This window comes from Eurosta solidaginis, chromosome 1 (assembly GCF_040869045.1).
Source record: "Eurosta solidaginis isolate ZX-2024a chromosome 1, ASM4086904v1, whole genome shotgun sequence".
Lineage (NCBI taxonomy): Eukaryota > Metazoa > Arthropoda > Insecta > Diptera > Tephritidae > Eurosta > Eurosta solidaginis.
The window spans coordinates 300,633,870-300,656,619 of record NC_090319.1 but is presented as its reverse complement, the minus strand read 5'-3'; the positions used below and the strand labels follow the sequence as shown (position 1 = coordinate 300,656,619).

Below are 22,750 nucleotides of genomic sequence, written 5' to 3'. Positions count from 1 at the left end.
CACCTTTTGTTAAAAAGTTATAACAAAAATATTTTTTTTTTCGAAAAAACCCAAAAAAAAATTGGTGTTTCGCTTTATTGTGCTAAATCGTATGTCCGTCGTTTGCCCATCGTTTGTCCATGTTAGTCCAGGAAATATTTTCGTTTGTCCACCTTTTTTTAAAAAGTTATTTCAAAAAAACAAAAATTGTGAATTGAAGTTGGTACCTCCATTTACGAGTATTTAAAAAAACCAAATGGCATTCGTTTGTCGATCGTTTGTCCACGATTGTCCAGGAAAAATTTTCGTTTGTCCACCTTTTGTTAAAAAGTTATTTAAAAAAAAAAACAAAAATCGTGTGTGAAGTTGGCACCTCCATTTACAAGTAATTAAAAAAACCAAATGCCATGCGTTTGTCCATCGTTTGTCCACGTTTGTATAGGAAAATTTTTCGTTTGTCCACCTTTTGTTAAAAAGTTATAACAAAAATATTTTTTTTTTCGAAAAAACCCCAAAAAAAATTTGTGTTTCGCTTTATTGTGCTAAATCGTATGTCCGTCGTTTGCCCATCGTTTGTCCATGTTTGTCCAGGAAAAATTTTCTTTCGTTTGTCCACCTTTTGTTAAAAAGTTATTTAAAAAAAAAACAAAAATCGTGTGTGAAGTTGGCACCTCCATTTACAAGTAATTAAAAAAACCAAATGCCATGCGTTTGTACATCGTTTGTCCACGTTTGTCCAGGAAAAATTTTCGTTTGTACACCTTTTGTTAAAAAGTTATAACAAAAAGATTTTTTTTCGAAAAAACCCAAAAAACAAACGTGGACAAACGATGGGCAAACGAATGGCATTTGGTTTTTTTAATTACTCGTAAATGGAGGTGCCAACTTCACACACGATTTTTGTTTTTTTGAAATAACTTTTTAACAAAAGGTGGACAAACGAAAATTTTTCCTGGACAAACGTGGACAAACGATGGACAAACGAATGGCATTTGGTTTTTTTTAATTACTCGTAAATGGAGGTGCCAACTTCACACACGATTTTTGTTTTTTTGAAATAACTTTTTAACAAAAGGTGGACAAACGAAAATTTCTCCTGGACAAACATGGACAAACGATAGGCAAACGACGGATATACGATTTAGCACAATAAAGCGAAACTAAAATTTTTTTGGGTTTTTTCGAAAAAAAAAATTTTTTTGTTATAACTTTTTAACAAAAGGTGTACAAACGAAAATTTTTCCTGGACAAACGATGGGCAAACGACGGCCATACGATTTAGCACAATAAAGCAAAACAAAAAATTTTTTGGGTTTTTTCGAAAAAAAAAAAAAATTTTTGTTATAACTTTTTAACAAAAGGTGTACAAACGAAAATTTTTCCTGGACAAACGATGGGCAAACGACGGACATACGATTTAGCACAATAAAGCGAAACAAAATTTTTTTTGGGTTTTTTCGAAAAAAAAATATTTCTGTTATAACTTTTTAACAGAAGGTGGACAAACGAAAATTTTTCCTGGACAAACGATGGACAAACGAATGGCATTTGGTTTTTTTAATTACTCGTAAATGGAGGTGCCAACTTCACACACGATTTTTGTTTTTTTGAAATAACTTTTCAACAAAAGGTGGACAAACGAAAGAAAATTTTTCCTGGACAAACATGGACAAACACGGTGGGCAAACGACGGACATGCGATTTTGCACAATAAAGCGAAACAAAAAATTTTTCGGGTTTTTTCGAAAAAAAAATATTTTTGTTATAACTTTTTAACAAAAGGTGTACAAACGAAAATTTTTCCTGGACAAACGATGGGCAAACGACGTACATACGATTTAGCACAATAAAGCGAAACAAAAAATTTTTCGGGTTTTTTCGAAAAAAAAAAAAATATTTTTGTTATAACTTTTTAACAAAAGGTGTACAAACGAAAATTTTTCCTGGACAAACGTGGACAAACGATGGGTAAACGACGGACATACGATTTAGCACAATAAAGCGAACAAAAAATTTTTTGGGTTTTTCGAAAAAAAAATATTTTTGTTATAACTTTTTAACAAAAGGTGTACAAACGAAAATTTATCCTGGACAAACGATGGGCAAACGACGGACATACGATTTTGCACAATAAAGCGAAACAAAAAATTTTTCGGGTTTTTTCGAAAAAAAAAATATTTTTGTTATAACTTTTTAACAAAAGGTGGACAAATGAAAATTTTTCCTGGACAAACATGGACAAACGATGAGCAAACGACGGACATACGATTTAGCACAATAAAGCGAAACAAAAAATTTTTTGGTTTTTTTCGAAAAAAAAATATTTTTGTTATAACTTTTTAACAAAAGGTGTACAAACGAAAATTTTTCCTGGACAAACGATGGGCAAACGACGTACATACGATTTAGCACAATAAAGCGAAACAAAAAATTTTTGGGGTTTTTTCGAAAAAAAAAAATATTTTTGTTATAACTTTTTAACAAAAGGTGTACAAACGGTAATTTTTCCTGGACAAACGTGGACAAACGATGGGTAAACGACGGACATACGATTTAGCACAATAAAGCGAACAAAAAATTTGTTGGGTTTTTTGAAAAAAAAATATTTTTGTTATAACTTTTTAACAAAAGGTGTACAAACGAAAATTTTTCCTGGACAAACGATGGGCAAACGACGTACATACGATTTAGCACAATAAAGCGAAACAAAAAATTTTTCGGGTTTTTTCGAAAAAAAAAAAATATTTTTGTTATAACTTTTTAACAAAAGGTGTACAAACGAAATTTTTTCCTGGACAAACGTGGACAAACGATGGGTAAACGACGGACATACGATTTAGCACAATAAAGCGAACAAAAAATTTTTTGGGTTTTTCGAAAAAAAAAATATTTTTGTTATAACTTTTTAACAAAAGGTGTACAAACGAAAATGTTTCCTGGACAAACGATGGGCAAACGACGGACATACGATTTTGCACAATAAAGCGAAACAAAAAATTTTTCGGATTTTTTCGAAAAAAAAAAATTTTTGTTATAACTTTTTAACAGAAGGTGGACAAACGAAAATTTTTCCTGGACAAACGTGGACAAACGATGGACAAACGAATGGCATTTGGTTTTTTTAAATACTCGCAAATGGAGGCGCCAACTTCACACACAATTTTTGTTTTTTTGAAATAACTTTTTAAAAAAAGGTGGACAAACGAAAATTTTTCCTGGACAAACATGGACAAACGATGGGCATACGACGGACATACGATTTAGCACAAAAAAGCGAAACAAAAAATTTTTTGGGTTTTTTCGAAAAAAAAATGTTTTTGTTATAACTTTTTAACAAAAGGTGGACAAACGAAAATTTTTCCTGGACAAACGTGGACAAACGATGGACAAACGAATGGCATTTGGTTTTTTTAAATACTCGCAAATGGAGGTGCCAACTTCACACAGCATTTTTTTTTTTTTTTTTTTTGAAATAACTTTTTAAAAAAAGGTGGAGAAACGAAAATTTTTCCTGGACAAACATGGACAAACGATGGGCAAACGACGGACATACGATTTAGCACAATAAAGCGAAACAAAATTTTTTTTGGGTTTTTTCGAAAAAAAATATGTTTGTTATAACTTTTTAACAAAAGGTGCACAAACGTAATTTTTTCCTGGACAAACGTGGACCAACGATGGACAAACGAATGGCATTTGGTTTTTTTAATTACTCGTAAATGGAGGTGCCAACTTCACACACGATTTTTTGTTTTTTTGAAATAACTTTTTAACAAAAGGTGGACAAACGAAAATTTCTCCTGGACAAACATGGACAAACGATAGGCAAACGACGGACATACGATTTAGCATAATAAAGCGAAACAAAAATTTTTTTTCGGTTTTTTCGAAAAAAAAATATTTTTGTTATAACTTTTTAACAAAAGGTGGACAAACTAAATTTTTCCTGAACAAACGTGGACAAACGAATGGCATTTGGTTTTTTTACTTACTCGTAAATGGAGGTGCCAACTTCACACACAATTTTTGTTTTTTTGAAATAACTTTTTAAAAAAAGGTGGACAAACGAAAATTTTTCCTGGACAAACATGGACAAACGATGGGCAAACGACGGACATACGATTTAGCACAATAAAGCGAAACAAAAAATTTTTTATGTTTTTTCGAAAAAAAATATTTTTGTTATAACTTTTTAACAGAAGGTGGACAAACGAAAATTTTGCCTGGACAAACGTGGACAAACGATGGACAAACGAATGGCATTTGGTTTTTTTAAATACTCGCAAATGGAGGCGCCAACTTCACACACAATTTTTGTTTTTTTGAAATAACTTTTTAAAAAAAGGTGGACAAACGAAAATTTTTTCTGGAAAAACATGGACAAACGATGGGCAAACGACGGACATATGATTTAGCACAAAAAAGCGAAACAAAAAATTTTTTGGGTTTTTTCGAAAAAAAAATGTTTTTGTTATAACTTTTTAACAAAAGGTGGACAAACGAAAATTTTTCCTGGACAAACGTGGACAAGCGATGGACAAACGAATGGCATTTGGTTTTTTTAAATACTCGCAAATGGAGGTGCCAACTTCACACAGCATTTTTTTTTTTTTTTTGAAATATCTTTTTAAAAAAAGGTGGAGAAACGAAAATTTTTCCTGGACAAACATGGACAAACGATGGGCAAACGACGGACATCGATTTAGCACAATAAAGCGAAACAAAATTTTTTTTGGGTTTTTTCGAAAAAAAAATATTTTTGTTATAACTTTTTAACAAAAGGTGCACAAACGTAAATTTTTCCTGGACAAACGTGGACAAACGATGGACAAACGAATGGCATTTGGTTTTTTTAATTACTCGTAAATGGAGGTGCCAACTTCACACACGATTTTTTGTTTTTTTGAAATAACTTTTTAACAAAAGGTGGACAAACGAAAATTTCTCCTGGACAAACATGGACAAACGATAGGCAAACGGCGGACATACGATTTAGCATAATAAAGCGAAACAAAAATTTTTTTTGGTTTTTTTCGAAAAAAAAATATTTTTGTTATAACTTTTTAACAAAAGGTGGACAAACTAAATTTTTCCTGGACAAACGTTGACAAACGAATGGCATTTGTTTTTTTTTAAATACTCGCAAATGGAGGCGCCAACTTCACACACGATTTTTTGTTTTTTTTGAAATAACTTTTTAACAAAAGGTGGACTAACGAAAATTTCTCCTGGACAAACATGGACAAACGATAGGCAAACGACGGACATACGATTTAGCACAATAAAGCGAAACAAAAATTTTTTTGGGTTTTTTCGAAAAAAAATATTTTTGTTATAACTTTTTAACAAAAGGTGGACAAACTAAATTTTTCCTGAACAAACGTGGACAAACGAATGGCATTTGGTTTTTTTAATTACTCGTAAATGGAGGTGCCAACTTCACACACGATTTTTTGTTTTTTTGAAATAACTTTTTAACAAAAGGTGGACAAACGAAAATTTTCCTGGACAAACGTGGACAAACGATGGACAAACGAATTGCATTTGGTTTTTTTAAATACTCGCAAATGGAGGTGCCAACTTCACACACAATTTTTGTTTTTTTGAAATAACTTTTTAACAAAAGGTGGACAAACGAAAATTTTTCATGGACAAACGTGGACAAACGAATGACAAACGAATGGCATTTGGTTTTTTTAATTACCCGTAAACGGAGGTGCCAACTTCACACACGATTTTTTGTTTTTTTGAAATAACTTTTTAAAAAAAGGTGGACAAACGAAAATTTTTCCTGGACAAACATGGACAAACGATAGACAAACGAATGGCATTTGGTTTTTTAAATATTCGCAAATGGAGGTGCCAACTTCACACAGGATTTTTTTTTTTTTGAAATAACTTTTTAACAAAAGGTGGACAAACGAAAATTTTTCCTGGACAAACGTGGACAAACGATGGGCAAACGAATGGCATTTCGATTTTTAAATACTCGCAAATGGAGGTGCCAACTTCACACACGATATTTTTTTTTTTGAAATAACTTTTTAACAAAAAGGGACAAACGAAAATTTTTCCTGGACAAACAGGGACAAACGGTGGACAAACGAATGAGATATGTTTTTTTTTTAATTATTCGCCCAAGTAGGTGCCAACTTCACAGAGCTACTGAAGCGGCTTAGAATATGCCCCGGTAGGCAAGTCAGTCGTGAGAAGCTACTAAAATCCTCAGATTTGTAGATTGGAGGCTTCGAAAATAATGGTTCCCGAAGCAGTCGGGCAGATACCAGAAAGCGCTAGTACCAGAGCGTACCGTATTCATATCCGACGAGGGTTGTCCACATCCACAAAGAGTTTTTTATTAATGTAGAAATGATAGATATCTTTTGTATCATAAAATACGGAGCGATGTTGTTAGTCTCAGCACAAAGCCAAGGGAACTTGCGGTCATTGCCTACATCCTGCTTGTTTGAACCTTCCAATTCTATCGGCGTTTGGCCAACAGAAAATAACAATAATAATAACATAACATACATTCCTAGACAAAGCCACAAAAGATTCCAATATACTACCCCCAGCGGGTAAGGGGGTAAGAATATACCCGCGGTAGGTATGCCTGTCGTAAGAGGCGACTAAAATACCAGATTCAAGGGGTGTGTAGCGCAACCCTTCAGGTTGCCAGCGCAATATATAGCTTCTCAAATTCTAATTGTCAACCTCACCTATCCGCGGCGAATCCTATTTCACTAACAGACGAGGCTCGGGCGACCCCAAGCTCCTCATGGAACTTGAGGGTGGGGAGGTAGGGGATGGCCTGAATGTTTAATGTGGCCACATAAATCGTTCCTGAGATGGTCGGGCTAGCACCTTAATGGTGCTGTGGTACCGGAGCGTACCGGATCTGTATCCGGCAAAGGACCATCACATCGATAACACTCCCCAAAGCCTTCGGGGAGCAACCTTATCGCTACAACAACAACAACATTCCAATATACTGCTACGTTTTCCATTACGTATATTTATAAAAATAGCAATCGATTACCCAATTCACGAGATCCCTATTCGTTGTACACGCATATGTGGCATTAATCAAATTGTATAGTGGAAACCACTGAAACAACTAAATCTTATGAATGTACAACGAATAAGACATATATCCTTTTTTAATGTCATAGGTACTAAGGTTAGATTAGGTTGAACTGGCCGGATCATAGACTGAATGAGTCCGTAGTATTAGAAGTTTTTTTAAGGACCAAGCTGAAAAACCCTATCTAAACCCAGGACCTATGTTATAAAATAACTCCGTCCTCTTGGCAAATACGAGAAGATTTATAGGACTTATGCCACTTGGTGCTTCTAGATGTGAGAGCTGTGTCACTCCTAATAGCTGGAGTCTTAGCCTGGCAAGCGCTGGGCATGAGCACAAAACGTGCTCGATCGTTTTCTCCTCCAACCTGCACTTCCTACATCTGCTATCACTTACCAAACCTAATTTAAAGGCATGTAACGCCTCAATGCAGTGTCCAGTCAGAAAACCCGTCATGAGTCTACAATCTAACGATAGAAGCAACTTTGGAGTTTTTATTTCTATTAAAAAACAGCACCGACACAATATCCAAAGGTTGATTCGCTTGGTCGCAGTGCATTACCTGGAATTCCATTCTATTCCAGAATGCTTTCGAACTGGTAGCCGCGATAGCGTGGTAATCCACTCAGCAGCGAAGTGTTCTAAATAGTGTGTGAAGTCCAAAACTCACACGCCCGAGGTGCTAGCCAGTGATTGCAAGTGCTATGCCAATCCGGCTCTGAATATGAACAGAGCAAGAAGCTGAGCTTTAGCATAATCATGCATTTCTTTCAATTAACTCTGAGCCAAAAAAAAAAACTTGCCGTTCTGCAAGTGGGTCTTAGGCTCTGATATGATCTAAGTCGTGTTTTAGTGCGGAGCAAATAGAAGAATAAAAACTACGCACTATGTGCTACGGGGAACGATAGCAAACACAATTTTTTGCTTTTTGCACTGTTGGGCATTGTTATGCAGAACTTGGTCTTTGTCTGCTGTGCTCTTTGCTCTATTCATGTTCAGAGTCGGAACAGTAGCAGATCATGTTGTTTTTGTTGTTGTTGTTGTTGTATTAGGCTTTGCGGAGTGTTATCGAAGTTGATGGTCCTTTGCCGGGTATAGATCCGGTACGTTCCGGTAACAAAGCACCATTAAGGTACTAGCCCGACCATCTCGGCAACGATTTATATGACCACATTAAACCTTCTAGGCCATTCCGCCCTCCCCAACCCCCTAGACCCCTTGGGGTCACCAGAGCCTCGCCTGCTAAATATGTGTATGATATATTCATATTTGTAACAGGATTCCCCTCGCGTAGTTGGGGTTGACAATTGGGTTACGAAAGCTTTGAAGCTACATATTGCGCTTATCAACCCCTTGAATCCCTGTGCAGAGTATATTTTTCGTTGGTACTGCTACACTGGAGTAGCAAATGCAAACACTGATTTGTATCTGATTTTTATTCGGGAATACTTACGCTTAATTAGGAGCTCGTTTACGTTTGTCGTGTATAAGTATAAGGTATAAGGTATAGGTTTGAAGTCTCTTATAAGTCGGATTGGTTTTTGACGAAAGCGTCTCACAGGTCACCTCCAAAGACAGTTAGTTAAGTAAAGACTCATTCAATAATCTGTGTTATAATATTGAAGGCAAAATAATTCGAATTTATTGGTATCTATAAGCGAATAGCTTTCCTAAAATAAGATACATAGCTACATATCTACATACAAACATATATGTATCTGTACTCAGCATTGTGAATTATGAATACAAAAGGTGACTGCTTGCAGATATGCAAAATGTTTTCAATACCCAAATATTCTCGTTCTTAACTTTGCCCCGAAATTTGCCTGTACATTAGACTGATTAAAAATAAAAAAAAAATTTCTTTTTTCTCACCACATGTTCCCAAAATGTTTATATTAAGTACATCTACATCGCATCATTCGATTTTAATTAAGTCTTTCGTTAAAGAAGTATTCAAGTTTAAAATATCGCTAATCGAGCCGAATTGTACAGAAAAAGGGTTAAATTTGAAATGAGCATGTCATTTGAAACTACACAGAACTTTTAATTGGAAATGCTGTGCACTGGTATATGATCAGTGATTATTATGATTAATGATTATTAAGCAATGATCATTAAGCAATGATCATTAAGCAAGTTAGGTTCATAGATTTGGGCGTTATGGATTCCCTAAACTCGACTTTCAATTGCACTAAAAACGCGTTGATAGCGGCAAGGGAACTTTGGCGTTCATCACACCATGGTCTTAAGAATTCAATGAGTCATATATTAGTAAATCTCTCTTTATATCCTTGGTGAGGTCAATATTGGAATATGAAATCCCTCAAGGGTACTCCTCCCTACTCCAGCCGTTTGAAACTTATTCAGCTTCCTACGTTACATGGTTGTAAAGAGATGGCACGTGTGTTATTTTTACTAAAAATATTAGATGGTTGGTAAATAGCTCGCTTCTGCTTGGTGCAATGTTTAATGTTTCAATTAGACCAGCTAGACACTTTCAATCACTTCATATAATGCATGGAACGAATTTTGAAATGCACGAACCTCTGCGTTGTCTGTGGACTGATTTCAATAACCACTGCAAAAATATTGACACCTGACGTCGTTAAATACGCAATGATTTGGGCAGTTGGCTTGGAATCACTTCCTTTCCAAACTTCCACACTTATCGCCAACTCCAATGATTTGGGCTGTTGGCTTGGAATCACGTCGTCTCCAACCTCCAAGAGGAAGCGGAACTAATTATTGTGAAATAATCATATTAGCTACTCCATTCCGACAGCATTTATAATCAATTCACAGTCCATCCGGCAACGTATGTAATAATATGTATATACATTAAGCTGGGTCGATTTATTAACCTATATCGCGCCATCGATTTTTCGATAGGTTTTGGACTCAGGAAAAAAAGTTCCACCAAGCATGCCCAAAAAAATAATTTTCGAGCCTGCAAAATTTGAGTTGTTTGACTTTTTTTCTTTGATTTTTAAGGTTTTTTTCCTGACCTACTTAAAAAATTTTCACTTGATTTTAAAATTTTCATGTATACCCTGTCTGACTCAGAATTGTCCGCTAAAAACTTTGGCGATAACAGTGGCGATAACAGTTTTTTGAAAAAAAAAAAAAACAAATATTTTTTGGGTTTTGAGGAGTGTTTTGGTGAAAAAATTTAATTTTCGCCATTTTTTTTAAGGGTTTCTTCAGAAACGTCCAAAAGTGTTGCCGATGAAAACGAATTTGTCTCATAGTTCATATCCCACATAAAATTATGCGATAAGAACGTTGGCATTAACAGTTTAAAAAAAAAATTTTTTTTTGGTTTTTGGGACTTGATTTGGTCGAAATCGATTTTTTTCATTTTCAAGGCTCCAAATCATTTTTTATGTATATGTTTCCGTTAGACCCACCAATAAGTATACCAAAATGATCAGGGGACTAGTTTTAAAAAACTTCACTTACCACCGTCTTTAGCGCATGAATTCACTTGGGACTAAAAAAAATATATGTCTGATCTGGACGATTTTTTCAGACAACCATCTATGCCCAATACGTAAGTTTGTGGTACAATTTGATGTTGCTGGCTGTTAAAATGAGGCAGAAATGGGGCAAAAATGGTGAAAACCATCTTATTGAACAATCGATTGTATGGGAGGTATATGCTATAGTGGTCCCCCATCAAAATATGCCTGCTTACCAAATTTCATCATTGTTTGCGTTCAAACAAACGGTCAGAGGGACAGACGGGCGGACGGATGGACGGACGGACGGACGGACAGACGGACATGACTAAATCAACTTAGCTCGTCCCCTGATCATTTTGGTATACTTATTGGTGGGTCTAACGGAAACATATACATAAGAAATGATTTGGAGCTTTGAAAATGAAAAAAATCGATTTCGACCAAAACAAGTCCCAAAAACAAGTTTTAAAAACTGTTAATGCCAACGTTTTTATCGCATAATTTTAAGTGGGATAGGAACTATGAGACAAATTCGTTTTCACCGGCAACACTTTTGCACGTTTCTGAAGAAACCCTTAAAAAAAATGGCTAAAAAATAAATTTTTTCACTAAAACACTCTTCAAAACCCAAAAAACATTTTTTTTTTTCAAAAAAATGTTATCGCCAAAGTTTTTAGCGGACAATTTTGAGTCGGACAGGGTATACATGAAAATTTTAAAATCAAATGAAAATTTTTTAAGTAGGTCATGAAGAAAACCTTAAAAATCAAAGAAAAAAAGTCAAAAAACTCAAATTTTGCAGGCTCGAAAATTATTTTTTTGGGTATGTTTTATGGAACTTTTTTTCCTGAGCCCAAAACCTATCGAAAAATCGATGGCGCGATATGGGTTAACTTTCGTCCATGCAAATCCACCCAGCTTAATATACATATATTCTATAGTATAAATTTCGTTCAAATTCAATTTGTAATTATATTTCGTCTGATTAATTGTTAAATAAATAAATAAGTACTTTATAGACAATATATACAAGGTTAAACCAAAGAGGATAAATATAATAAGAGCCGTCACTCGTTATTTTTTAGGCATTTACTCGATGTAAACTGTGAGGTAGTCGCTACTTTTGTTTTATGAGGGACATTTTTGAATTGCCTTCCATTTATCCATGCGGTGTTGTCACTTTATGCAAACGTGTTTTTTGGAAAGAGAATTAAATAATTAATTAAATACAGTCGGAAAAATAAACACAAATACCCCATGAAAATGTATAGAATACATTTATAAACATCTCGCCCAAAAAAAAAGTAGCGATTACCTCATAGTTTACATGGAGTAAATGCCTAAAAAAGAACGAGTGACGGCTCTTATTATATTTATCCTCTTTATTTATTTTTTCATTTATTAATCATTTTCTTAATGCTATGTACATATTTTAAATTTCCATATTGTATTCAACACATTAACTATAACATAGCTTAAGAAAGGTAGATGGCAATTATTATTTTAAGAATTAAAATAGTACTAATGCCATTTTCAATAATTATATACTGTTTTTGTTTTTGTGTGGGGTGTACATTAAATATTTACTAATACTAAAAAATTTATTAAAAAAGAACTTCAGGTAAAATTATTTTTATATTTTTAATTTTTTATAATATCGCCCTCAGCAGCGATTCCAGTTCATAATGATTATGTCCAAGCAGATACAGTTTAACTGTTTTTTGAAAGAAGTTAAAATTTCTAATAACCTGTACAGTGTTAGGAAGGGGGTTGAAAAACTTGCGCGACGTGTAAATATAAAAGCTTCTAAAGTGTTTGTACAGTTGGAAGTATATTCCTACGTAAGTTATAGACTTCTGAGGGAAAGCTTTCCAAGTAACATGAACGAATAAAGAAAATACTCATGACTTTATATAAATACAAATGACGGCACGGTAGTATATCCAGTCTCCTAAAAAGCGGCATAGAGTGAGATCTATATTTTGCACTACAGATACGTCTAATAATTCCCTTTTGAATCGTTACAAGTGGTGACAGTTTATTTGCCGAGGCGCCACCCCAGCAGCTGATACCATATTGAAGTTTAGATTGGAATATGCCGTAGTAAACAGTTTTTAAAGTAGATACAGTGCAACACTTTTTGAGACGATAGAACTGCCTAGTAGTATAGAGAAAATACTGTTTCAATGTATGGATGTGCGCAGACCAATTCACACGATTGTCAATTATTATACCAAGATATTTAAAATTCTCAACAACATCAACTCTGAAACAGTTGTCGCTGCATTGAATATTGCAATCGAAAGAACTTATCGCAATATTCTGAGTGCACTCCATATGGTGTAAGTTAAAACGGAGGCATTCTTCGCCATGAAATATAATATCACAGCTAGGTAGTTCTTTGGCAACATGGCTAAAATACATAAATTTCGTTTTATTACTAACAAGTAGTTTCTGTGAAGCAAACCAAGCTCTCAGCAAATGCAAATCAAAGTTAATGTCACATATTAATTCAAGTTCACTAGTTGTACTTTACGCAATGGCCAGATCATCTGCAAACGCAGTGGTTTTGCCCTTAAATGGCAGGGAAAATATTGAATTGATGTATATTAGGAACAATATTGGATCAAGAACAGAACCTTGGGGTACTCCCAGATTTACAAACAGTGGGCTACTGTAACTGCTATCTACTTTTACTCTTTGTATTCTGTTAGAAAGATAGGATTTAAACCAGTTATGAATAAAGCCTCGGAAGCCTGCATGGTGTATTTTATCCAAGAGAATATCTCTATCGACCATGTCAAAGGCTTTTGTTATATCAACAAATAGTTTCTTTTACCGTCTAGAGCTCTGTAAATATTTGTGCAGAAACTCAGCAGAGCGTCTTCTGTTGATAAGCCGGAACGAAATCCAAACTGCATAGGACTTGGTTAAACTGCGAAAAACTTATTAACTCGGAGAGACCAAATACTTACTGAGTTCAAAAAAATATATCCGGATATGTAAAATTTTGATTTCAAAATAAAATGAAGTAACTTCAAACTCCACATGCCTACATGCGAGCTGCAGGAAGAAACTGTTGAGCACGTTGTGTGTTCGTGTCCTGCGCTCGCCAGGTCAAGGCTTCAGCTATTAGCGGCGGCAGAGTTGCCAGATCTGGAGGCAACAATTAAGCTAGATCCTAGAAAACTTCTTGTATTTGCCAATAGGACGGAGTTATTCTATAACAAAAGTCCTGGCATCTGATTGGCGTTCTTCCATTTGGTCGTCACACAAATTCTGGTAACACTGTGGACACATACAGTCTATGTGAGGTCTTTACTGAAAGACCAATTTAACCTAACCTAAATCCTGAATGCATTGAGAAAGAATGTGATATAGCCAATGCCTTGAACAATTTTTTTGTTACGAGCATAGTCGAAATTAATAAAGGTATTGAAATAATTCATTATGCTGCCGAAATAAGCGTAAATAAAAAATTGAAGCGTTTGAATTCACAGACACAGTATTAGATGATATAATAAATATCACTAAAAAATTTAAAAACAAATATGGCGCGAAAAAGCTTTTGTCGGAAGGTGTATTTAAAGATGCCATAATATATACTGCTCGCTTTTACAAAGAAGTCATACACGATTCATTAAATAACAGCATTGTTCCTAATTTCTGGAAATTATCTACAATAGTACCTGTGGAAAAAGTTAAAAATACAGTGAAGCCGGAGGAGCTACGTACAATCAATACGTTACCTGCAGATGAAAAAATAATGGAAACAGTGGTTAAATATCAACTAGTAGCATACTTAGAAAAACACGATATAATTATACCTGAGCAATCTGGGTATTCTTGTGAAACAGCACTGAATATGGTAATGGAAACAGGATATAAGTGACAAAAAAGTTGTGTTATCGGTCTTCCTAGACTTAAAACGGGCTTTCGAAACAATTGATAGAGATATTCTGTTGGATGTCATGTTTAAAATTGGTATAAGGGGAAAAGAGTTGGAATGGTTCCGAAGTTACTTGAGCAACATGAAATTCACAACTATGAAACTAGAAGTAGTAAAAAAATATGACTGCCTAGGGTAAGAGCTGAGTTCGCTAAAAAGACTTTAGAATATATATGTAGGTTATAAAATGTATAATGAATTACCAAATGAGATAAAAGGCTGTGAAAATATTAATAAGTAAATCATTAAATTTGTAATGAACTTTTTCTTTTTTAATTTAAACTAGGTCTTAAAGACCGTGAATAAATACAAAAAAAAAAATCAGTCTAATGCACATAAATATGGTATGTCTGAGAACCAGGTGCAAACAAATGTCAATATTTTACATATCGTTTAAGTCGCGGTCTCACTAAGATACACACATTGTCCATTTGGTGTGTTGAACGTTAGGCTAGCAGCCGTAAATAGATGCAAAAAACTAATTTTTTTGTATGGATGTGCATATATGACGTGCGTAAAGCTGGCAGACCCAAGTGCTCAAAAATAAGTTAAAGTTGTTTGAGAATTAAGTGCATTTTAGGTGCAATTTAGGGCCACAAAAGATAATTTAGGTGCTCATTTGGTTTTAGAGATATTCGCAAAAAAGTGTGGGTCTGCTAGGTTAACGTCAAGCTAGCAGACCCACAACTTAAATTTCATTTTATTTTAAATAAAAAATATATCAAAATTAGGAGCTATTTAGGTGCTTTTTAGGGCCACAAAAGATAATTTAGGTTTTCATTTCGTTTTCGAGATATTCGCAAAAAGGTGTGGGTTTGCTAGGTTAACGTCAAGCTAGCAGACCCAAAATTTAAATTTCATTTTATTTTAAATAAAAAATGTATCAAAATTAGGAGCTATTTAGGTGCTTTTTAGGGCCACAAAAGATAATTTAGGTTTTCATTTCGTTTTCGAGATATTCGCAAAAAGGTGTGGGTGGGTCTGCTAGGTTAACGTCAAGCTAGCAGACCCAAAATTTAAATTTCATTTTTTTTTTAATAAAAAATGTATCAAAATTAGGAGCTATTTAGGTGCTTTTTAGGGCCACAAAAGATAATTTAGGTTTTCATTTCGTTTTTGAGATATTCGCAAAAAGATGTGGGTCTGCTAGGTTAACGTCAAGCTAGCAGACCCAAAATTTAAATTTCATTTTATTTTAAATAAAAAATATATCAAAATTAGGAGCTATTTAGGTGCTTTTTAGGGCCACAAAAGATAATTTAGGTTTTCATTTCGTTTTCGAGATATTCGCAAAAAGATGTGGGTCTGCTAGGTTAACGTCAAGCTAGCAGACCCAAAATTTAAATTTCATTTTTTTTTAAATAAAAAATATATCAAAATTAGGAGCTATTTAGGTGCTTTTTAGGGCCACAAAAGATAATTTAGGTTTTCATTTCGTTTTCGAGATATTCGCAAAAAGGTGTGGGTCTGCTAGGTTAACTTCAAGCTAGCAGACCCACAACTTAAATTTCATTTTATTTTAAATAAAAAACATATCAAAATTAGGAGCTATTTAGGTGCTTTTTAGGGCCACAAAAGATAATTTAGGTTTTCATTTCGTTTTCGAGATATTCGCAAAAAGGTGTGGGTCTGCTAGGTTAACTTCAAGCTAGCAGACCCACAACTTAAATTTCATTTTATTTTAAATAAAAAACATATCAAAATTAGGAGCTATTTAGGTGCTTTTTAGGGCCACAAAAGATAATTTAGGTTTTCATTTCGATTTCGAGATATTCGCAAAAAGGTGTGGGTCTGCTAGGTTAACGTCAAGCTAGCAGACCCACACCTTTTTGCGAATATCTCGAAAACGAAATGAAAACCTAAATTATCTTTTGTGGCCCTAAAAAGCACCTAAATAGCTCCTAATTTTGATATACTTTTTATTTAAAAAAAATGAAATTTAAATTTTGGGTCTGCTAGCTTGACGTTAACCTAGCAGACCCACACCTTTTTGCGAATATCTCGAAAACGAAATGAAAACCTAAATTATCTTTTAAGGCCCTAAAAAGCACCTAAATAGCTCCTAATTTTGATATACTTTTTATTTAAAAAAAATGAAATTTAAATTTTGGGTCTGCTAGCTTGACGTTAACCTAGCAGACCCACACCTTTTTGCGAATATCTCGAAAACGAAATGAAAACCTAAATTATCTTTTGTGGCCCTAAAAAGCACCTAAATAGCTCCTAATTTTGATATACTTTTTATTTAAATAAAGTGAAATTTAAATTTTGGGTCTGCTAGCTTGACGTTAACCTAGCAGACCCACACCTTTTTGCGAATATCTTGAAAACGAAATGAAAACCTAAATTATCTTTTGTGGCCCTAAAAAGCACCTAAATAGCTCCTAATTTTGATATACTTTTTATTTAAAAAAAATGAAATTTAAATTTTGGGTCTGCTAGCTTGACGTTAACCTAGCAGACCCACACCTTTTTGCGAATATCTCGAAAACGAAATGAAAACCTAAATTATCTTTTGTGGCCCTAAAAAGCACCTAAATAGCTCCTAATTTTGATATACTTTTTATTTAAAAAAAATGAAATTTAAATTTTGGGTCTGCTAGCTTGACGTTAACCTAGCAGACCCACACCTTTTTGCGAATATCTCGAAAACGAAATGAAAACCTAAATTATCTTTTGTGGCCCTAAAAAGCACCTAAATAGCTCCTAATTTTGATATACTTTTTATTTAAAAAAAATGAAATTTAAATTTTGGGTCTGCTAGCTTGACGTTAACCTAGCAGACCCACACCTTTTTGCGAATATCTCGAAAACGAAATGAAAACCTAAATTATCTTTTGTGGCCCTAAAAAGCACCTAAATAGCTCCTAATTTTGATATATTTTTTATTTAAAATAAAATGAAATTTAAATTTTGGGTCTGCTAGCTTGACGTTAACCTAGCAGACCCACACCTTTTTGCGAATATCTCGAAAACGAAATGAAAACCTAAATTATCTTTTGTGGCCCTAAAAAGCACCTAAATAGCTCCTAATTTTGATATATTTTTTATTTAAAATAAAATGAAATTTAAATTTTGGGTCTGCTAGCTTGACGTTAACCTAGCAGACCCACACCTTTTTGCGAATATCTCGAAAACGAAATGAAAACCTAAATTATCTTTTAAGGCCCTAAAAAGCACCTAAATAGCTCCTAATTTTGATATACTTTTTATTTAAAAAAAATGAAATTTAAATTGTGGGTCTGCTAGCTTGACGTTAACCTAGCAGACCCACCCTTTTTGCGAATATCTCAAAAACGAAATGAAAACCTAAATTATCTTTTGTGGCCCTAAAAAGCACCTAAATGGCCCCTAATTTTGATATATTTTTTATTTAAAATAAAATCAAAATTAAGTTGTGGGTCTGCTAGCTTGACGTTAACCTAGCAGACCCACACCTTTTTGCGAATATCTCGAAAACGAAATGAAAACCTAAATTATCTTTTGTGGCCCTAAAAAGCACCTAAATAGCTCCTAATTTTGATATGTTTTTTATTTAAAATAAAATGAAATTTAAGTTGTGGGTCTGCTAGCTGGACGTTAACCTAGCAGACCCACACCTTTTTGCGAATATCTCGAAAACGAAATGAAAACCTAAATTATCTTTTGTGGCCCTAAAAAGCACCTAAATAGCTCCTAATTTTGATATGTTTTTTATTTAAAATAAAATGAAATTTAAGTTGTGGGTCTGCTAGCTTGACGTTAACCTAGCAGACCCACACCTTTTTGCGAATATCTCGAAAACGAAATGAAAACCTAAATTATCTTTTGTGGCCCTAAAAAGCACCTAAATAGCTTCTAATTTTGATATACTTTTTATTTAAGAAAAGTGAAATTTAAATTTTGGGTCTGCTAGCTTGACGTTAACCTAGCAGACCCACACCTTTTTGCGAATATCTCGAAAACGAAATGAAAACCTAAATTATCTTTTGTGGCCCTAAAAAGCACCTAAATAGCTCCTAATTTTGATATACTTTTTATTTAAAAAAAATGAAATTTAAATTTTGGGTCTGCTAGCTTGACGTTAACCTAACAAACCCACACCTTTTTGCGAATATCTCGAAAACGAAATGAAAACCTAAATTATCTTTTGTGGCCGTAAAAAGCACCTAAATAGCTCCTAATTTTGATATACTTTTTATTTAAAAAAAGTGAAATTTAAATTTTGGGTCTGCTAGCTTGACGTTAACCTAGCAGACCCACACCTTTTTGCGAATATCTCGAAAACGAAATGAAAACCTAAATTATCTTTTGTGGCCCTAAAAAGCACCTAAATAGCTCCTAATTTTGATATGTTTTTTATTTAAAATAAAATGAAATTTAAATTTTGGGTCTGCTAGCTTGACGTTAACCTAGCAGACCCACACCTTTTTGCGAATATCTCGAAAACGAAATGAAAACCTAAATTATCTTTTGTGGCCCTAAAAAGCACCTAAATAGCTCCTAATTTTGATATATTTTTTATTTAAAAAAAAATGAAATTTAAATTTTGGGTCTGCTAGCTTGACGTTAACCTAGCAGACCCACACCTTTTTGCGAATATCTCGAAAACGAAATGAAAACCTAAATTATCTTTTGTGGCCCTAAAAAGCACCTAAATAGCTCCTAATTTTGATATATTTTTTATTTAAAATAAAATGAAATTTAAATTTTGGGTCTGCTAGCTTGACGTTAACCTAGCAGACCCACACCTTTTTGCGAATATCTCGAAAACGAAATGAAAACCTAAATTATCTTTTGTGGCCCTAAAAAGCACCTAAATAGCTCCTAATTTTGATATATTTTTTATTAAAAAAAAAATGAAATTTAAATTTTGGGTCTGCTAGCTTGACGTTAACCTAGCAGACCCACACCTTTTTGCGAATATCTCGAAAACGAAATGAAAACCTAAATTATCTTTTGTGGCCCTAAAAAGCACCTAAATAGCTCCTAATTTTGATATATTTTTTATTTAAAACAAAATGAAATTTAAATTTTGGGTCTGCTAGCTTGACGTTAACCTAGCAGACCCACACCTTTTTGCGAATATCTCGAAAACGAAATGAAAACCTAAATTATCTTTTGTGGCCCTAAAAAGCACCTAAATAGCTCCTAATTTTGATATATTTTTTATTTAAAAAAAAATGAAATTTAAATTTTGGGTCTTTTAGCTTGACGTTAACCTAGCAGACCCACACCTTTTTGCGAATATCTCGAAAACGAAATGAAAACCTAAATTATCTTTTGTGGCCCTAAAAAGCACCTAAATAGCTCCTAATTTTGATATATTTTTTATTTAAAATAAAATGAAATTTAAATTTTGGGTCTGCTAGCTTGACGTTAACCTAGCAGACCCACACCTTTTTGCGAATATCTCGAAAACGAAATGAAAACCTAAATTATCTTTTGTGGCCCTAAAAAGCACCAAATAGCTCCTAATTTTGATATAATTTTTATTTAAAAAAAAAATGAAATTTAAATTTTGGGTCTGCTAGCTTGACGTTAACCTAGCAGACCCACACCTTTTTGCGAATATCTCGAAAACGAAATGAAAACCTAAATTATCTTTTGTGGCCCTAAAAAGCACCTAAATAGCTCCTAATTTTGATATATTTTTTATTTAAAATAAAATGAAATTTAAATTTTGGGTCTGCTAGCTTGACGTTAACCTAGCAGACCCACACCTTTTTGCGAATATCTCGAAAACGAAATGAAAACCTAAATTATCTTTTGTGGCCCTAAAAAGCACCTAAATAGCTCCTAATTTTGATATATTTTTTATTTAAAATAAAATGAAATTTAAATTTTGGGTCTGCTAGCTTGACGTTAACCTAGCAGACCCACACCTTTTTGCGAATATCTCGAAAACGAAATGAAAACCTAAATTATCTTTTGTGGCCCTAAAAAGCACCTAAATAGCTCCTAATTTTGATATATTTTTTATTTAAAATAAAATGAAATTTAAGTTGTGGGTCTGCTAGCTTGACGTTAACCTAGCAGACCCACACTTTTTTGCGAATATCTCGAAAACCAAATGAGCACCTAAATTATCTTTTGTGGCCCTAAATTGCACCTAAAATGCACTTAATTCTCAAACAACTTTAACTTATTTTTGAGCACTTGGGTCTGCCAGCTTTACGCACGTGCATATATGTATGTATGAATCTACAAAAGTATTTTTATGTGTATGCCAAATTATACAAATAACTAGTAACAAAAAACATTCAATTTGTTATTATATTTATATACATCATTGTCGGCACTGTATGGTTAGAAACATAGAGGAAGCCTTCGAATGTAAGGAGTACTACTTAGGAGGCTTTTTAGACATTACCTGGGCTCTTAACAATGTCTCTAAACAGACGATCATGGATGGTCTTAAGTACATTGAAGTAAACTCAGCAATAACCAGATGGATCTGCTGCATGCTTAATTGCAGAAATATTACTTCATAGTGGGGACCGTATGAGGTCAACAAATCGGGGGACAGGGGCGGGAGATCGTCACCTCTGTGGACGCTGGCCATCAACCAACTGCTCAGGTCCAAGAAGCTCACAGTCACACGGAACTTGAAGTGTCCATTATGGACAGAATCCACTGGGAACAGGGAATCCTTATAATGACCCTGACTCAGTAGTCTGGTTCATGGATGGATCGAAATTCGATGACGAAGGAACAGGAGCTGGCATCTATGTGCCGAACTTCAAGAAATCGATACCAACCGATGCTACCCCACCATATTTCAGGCAGAAATGCATACAATAGAAGTTTGTGGTAGAGAATGTGGATGACCCTCTGCATCGACAATATGTTGGACAGCCAGGCGGCCCTGCGTGTCTTGCAACCTAAACAGTTACATCTAAGCTAGTGGATGACTGAATTGAAATCATTAATGACCTGGTAGCCAAAAACAAGATTTTGTTAGGATGGGTTCCCGGACATCAGGGACACGAAGGTAATGAACAAGCAGATTACCTAGCAAAGCAGGGTGCTACAGCAGCATTCTATAGTCCAGAGCCCTTTTGTGGACTCACAAAAGCATACACCAGGGAAACCATAAGTAACTATGAAACAAAACTATTCAGACGTCACTGGATTGGCTGCCCAGGGCAAAGACAGGCCAAATTGTTTAAATTCCTGCAACGAAAGTTTCAGCCAAACTCATTAATCTAAGCAGGGGGACCAACGAACTCTCACTGGGTACTATACGGGAAACTGTGGTCTACGATATCACCTAAGTAAGTTAAGTCTATCCGATACTAAAATTTGTCGTTTCTGTGAGCTGGAGGATGAAACGCCGGTTCACATTCTCTGCGAATGCGTGGCTCTGGCAAGGCAGAAGCTCTCCCATCTAGGTGGTGTGACTCCTAATCCCTATGTGATATGGAGTAAAAATTCTGAAGAGGTACTTAGATACATCAAAAGCCTCCACATACAAAATTAGACGGAAAGGTCATGCACAATAGATCTACACAAAGGTCCCGGTGCTTCCAGGCCTAATAATAATAATAAACTGCTCAGGTAGTTCGATGTGGGAGTCGTCAAAATTACGGCATACGCAAATGACATTGCAATTGTCATAAAGCGCCTTCCAACCCTAAAAGCTGTTTGATTGATCGGGCGCTTCGGGTTATATGTACGAATCTAGGCATCTAATATCGGGCTGAGCGTCAATGTGGAGAAGACGGATATGGTCTTGTTTAATAGGAGGTATAAGGCCCCGTATTAGTCTAAGCCTAAGCTAGGAGGTGTGCTCTTGCAGGATATTTACAGCGATTGTAAAGTCCATCCTATACTATAGTCTTTCTTTGGTAGACGGCCACTCCAAAACGAACGTACCTCGAAAAATTAGAGGAGGTATATAGGTTATCAATTAGCATAACGAGAGAGCTGAAAACAATGCCGACGGCTGTACTGTCTGCCCTTCTTCCACCCGTAGAACTGGTGGGGAAGAACATGGCGTTAACAACTGGCCTTGTCAGTGATACAGATGTTGAAAGCGCGGGTTCGAGGAAGAAACGATCGTGTACGTTTTGTACTAGTGCTGCAAGCCTAAGACTCCAGCTATTACGAGTGGCAAAGCTGTCAGCTCTAGAAGCAACAAGTAGCATAGGTCCTAGAAAGCTTATAGTATTTTCCAAGAGGCCGGAGTTGTTTAATAACATAGGTCATGGTTTCTGATAGGGTTTTTAAGTTTGGTTATTGAGCAAACTTCTGGTAACATAATGGACTCATTCAGTTTATGTGAAGCCCTCA

General features: G+C 34.6%; 1 protein-coding gene across 1 annotated transcript in view; it reads left to right on the top strand.

Moving 5' to 3' along the window:
• The window catches only part of Mical (Molecule interacting with CasL), a 277,488-nt gene that overhangs the window by 2,267 nt on the left and 252,471 nt on the right, over window positions 1–22,750 (top strand).